We start from the raw sequence: 3,801 nt of genomic DNA on the forward strand, positions 1-3,801 counted from the left end.
GCTTGGCTTGAGTTTCCAACCACTCCTACATAATTCTGGCACAAATGACTTTTTTTGATTAGTTAGAGTTTAGTTAGACACACCTTACTGTCATTCAATAAAATGACTTCCAGTCAGTCTTAAATTCACCTGAAGCTCAACATTTTAGAATTACTTTACAAATGTGGACATATCTAAACATCTTTTGGTTATTCTATTTTTCAGGGAAACTTTAATTAATGAACTGTTGTGGATTCTCATTGTGCCTCTTCTTATACATACAGACTGTAAAGAAGTGACAGTTATGGCTGTTGCATCAACAGCTGCTGGCTGTTTTGGAACCTCATGTTTGACACTTCGGTGTTGCTGTGTTGGTCTTCGTTGAAGGCAGAAATGAGCATATTTAGCAAAGAAGTCGAAGCGGAAGAGTAAATAAAGTGAATTTCTTTAAAAACTCAATCTATTGAATTATGACATTTTCAGGAGGATTACTGTAGCTGATAATATAACTGAGGGGGAAAATGTATTGACAACATTTTATTCGAGCACTTGGTGTTTCATAGAGATTTGCATGTTTTTGTAAATCATCCACAGGGAGGATGTACAGGTCCATGTCCCAGACAGATGTCCAGGAATAGTGTGGAGTTGGAAAGAAGCAGACATGTTGATAATCAGTAGTGGGAGGCCAGGTTAAGTTTCTTCTTACACTACATGTCATCTCAGTAGGAAACTGATTAGCCGGTCAGTCAAAGTATTTAAAGTAGTAGACCTCTTGGCCCAGTTAGAAACAAAAAACAACTTTTTAATCAGCTACCTTCATCAATAAATAACACTGTACTCTTCAATTAATTGTGTTAAAATTTGGTATTGTCTCTTCATGGTTCACAACCAGTCAGTACATTAAAGTGAGTGTCATTGAAGCCAAGGATATTATATTGCAGCTAAATGCATTTGAAAATGTTATAATTGGTACACTTTATTAAAAGGGCCAAAAAGGGTCATTCTGATCATGTCTTCTTCTGGCATTCTAAATAAATTTCTACAAATGGAGAAGCTCTTCTTTCACACTCTCCCTACTCCCCCCATTGTTGTACAACACCTGAGAGTCCTCCTCGCAGCAACCATAGAAGCCATGTCAAGCACCAAATAGAAGACGTGCTTTTTTTCTCTGTGGTAAATAGAATTGCCATCAGTGAGGACTTGCATTGAGCAAAGACTAATAAATCAGTTGTGATTCATAAAACTTCACAAAAGCACATGCAAGACTAAATTTTTTCTTTTTTGTTCATTATTTAGGTTTCATTTCACTGCATGTGAGGCTTAAAAAAAAATAGATCAAGCCGGTTGAAGCTGCATGTAAAAAGCTGACTTGAAAAAAACTGTACAGATGTTTCCTGGAAATCGAAAGTTTAATTTAGAGCACGCACGGGCTTGTTCTGACATATCAACGTATTCAAAACTGACACCTGAAATTTACTTACTCACAGTTCCCTGGGAAATAATTTACAGATTGTCCACCATTGTTTCACAGTGACATATTTTTTAAGGACACAAGAGTCTTTGTTCATTGAAAAAAAAAAATTCTATGACATGCTGAAACGGGGCTGGAATGAGGCTTTAAAACTGATCTGTGTAGCTACAGTCTTCACAAAATTTGTAGATCTCTGTAGATAATGTAATGTTTTTGTTCCATCACATCTAAGAAATCAATGTAGACACCTAAAATCTTTTTAACTCAGACTTTCAGTTCCCAAACTGCAGTCACACCCCATTCATGAGGGCAAATCAGAAGGTTAACCCATCTTTCTTAGTGTAGCAGGAATCCTGTTTTCCATCTCTCTCCACTCTCAAGACTGAACCGTACAGCTGTGCAGCTGCATCAGTGAGCATCACATGTCCCGAGGCCTTGGGTTGCCAACCTGAATTACTCCAGTTTATTACAACATGCCTTTCGGGGGATGGTCCCTTTTGTTTTTGCCCCCACCTTTCAGGTAAACATTTCTCTTTATGTTACCTCATTATCACATATAAAACGACAACGGCAACTAACAGGAGTCCAACTCAGGAGCTAGCAGAGGAGGCGGCTGTATTCAGAGAGGGCAGAGGACTTCTTCACACCGTCCCAGATACGAGCTGCATAGTGAAACCTGCAAAAACAACAAAGAAATGTGAGCAGTGAAAGAGCGGGGGAGATAAACTCTGCAGATCCCTGCAGTCTCACAGGACAGTAAAGACACTGATGAAATAACTGTGTGCAAATACAAACAGCTATTCATCAAATATATTGTAATAATAAAAAAAGAAAGTGGTTTGACCTCTGCTGCATTGTTTATTAACCTAACCTGCTTAAAATCATGTTCAGTTTCTTTTTTAATCATAGGTCGCTCTATTAGTCCATTTCACTTCACTCACAAGTATAGACAGACTTCATCAGATTAAAGTACACAAGCTGTTGTACCGTTCCACATCTTCTGTAGAACAGACTGGGCCATCACATGCAGTGCAGGCTGGGAAAAGCGTGTGAATTCATTTACTTTAACTCTGCCCTAGTGTGTATTGGATGGTCTGACATTTATGTTCAAACTGAATTTGATCTCCTCGAAAGATCAGAATTTTCTGTGTAATCTCTATTCCAAACATAAATTTGATGTATTTGTGCCCTGTGGATCGTGAACTGCTTTATTAACATTCTCCTGTAAACTTTCTCGAAACAATTGTGAAAATGTTGTTCCTTTAATGACTGCCAGGCCTTCAGGGCCTCACGTTGCAAAACCACCTGCAAACTATATGGCTCCATTTACCGTCTGTCACATTTGAGATTACATGTCATGACAACCCAGGGTTGAGACCAGGATACAGAGTTGTAGTCTTACACACTTCTCTGCGGCTTCCCACCTGATGCTGCAAATCCTCTTGTGCAAAAAAATTTTAAACAAAAACTTTAACTGAACAAAAACATCAAACTATTAAATGTGGTTTGCTGAATATTAGATCTCTCCCTTCGAAGTCACTGTTAGTGAATGATTTGATTTGTGATCATCATATTGATATATTTTGTCTTACAGAAACCTGGCTGCAGCAGGAGGATCATGTTAGCATTAATGAATCAACTCCCTCTGACTATTTAAATGTTCACGTTCGTCGAACCACAGGCAGAGGAGGAGGAGTGGCAGCTATCTTCAGATCAGGGTCACTAATCAGTCCTAGACCCAAGATTAGGTTTAGCTCTTTTGAATCTCTGATTCTCAGTTTTTCCCACCCAAAGTGGAAATCACAAAAACCTTTTGTGTTTGTTGTTGTGTATCATCCACCTGGCCCTTATTTTGAGTTTCTGTCTGAATTCTCAGAGTTTTTATCCCAGTTAGTGCTGAGTACAGATAAAGTCATTGTTGTGGGTGACTTTAATATTCATGTAGATGTTGAAAATGACAGCCTAAATATTAACTTTAATTCTATATTAGACTCTATTGGATTTTCTCAAAGTGTTCACAGACCTACTCACTGCCTTAATCATACCCTTGACCTTGTGCTGACTTATGGCATTGAGAGTGAACAGTTAACAGTGTTCCCTCATAACCCTGTCTTGTCTGACCATTTTTTAATAACTTTTGCGTTCACATTACTTGACTATACAGCTTCTGAGAAGAAATATACATATAGAAGGTGTCTATCAGAGAATGCTGTAACCAGTTTTAAAGAGTTGATTTCATCATCCTGTTCTTCACTGCCATGTGCAAATATGACAGAGGACAGCTACCTAAATTTTACTCCAGTAGAACTTGACTCTCTTGTTGACAGCACTACAGTTTTATGCGTACAACA

Source organism: Leuresthes tenuis, unplaced genomic scaffold (genome assembly GCF_036924035.1).
Source record: "Leuresthes tenuis unplaced genomic scaffold, fLeuTen1.0.hap1 SCAF_10, whole genome shotgun sequence".
In the NCBI taxonomy this organism is placed as follows: Eukaryota; Metazoa; Chordata; class Actinopteri; order Atheriniformes; family Atherinopsidae; genus Leuresthes; species Leuresthes tenuis.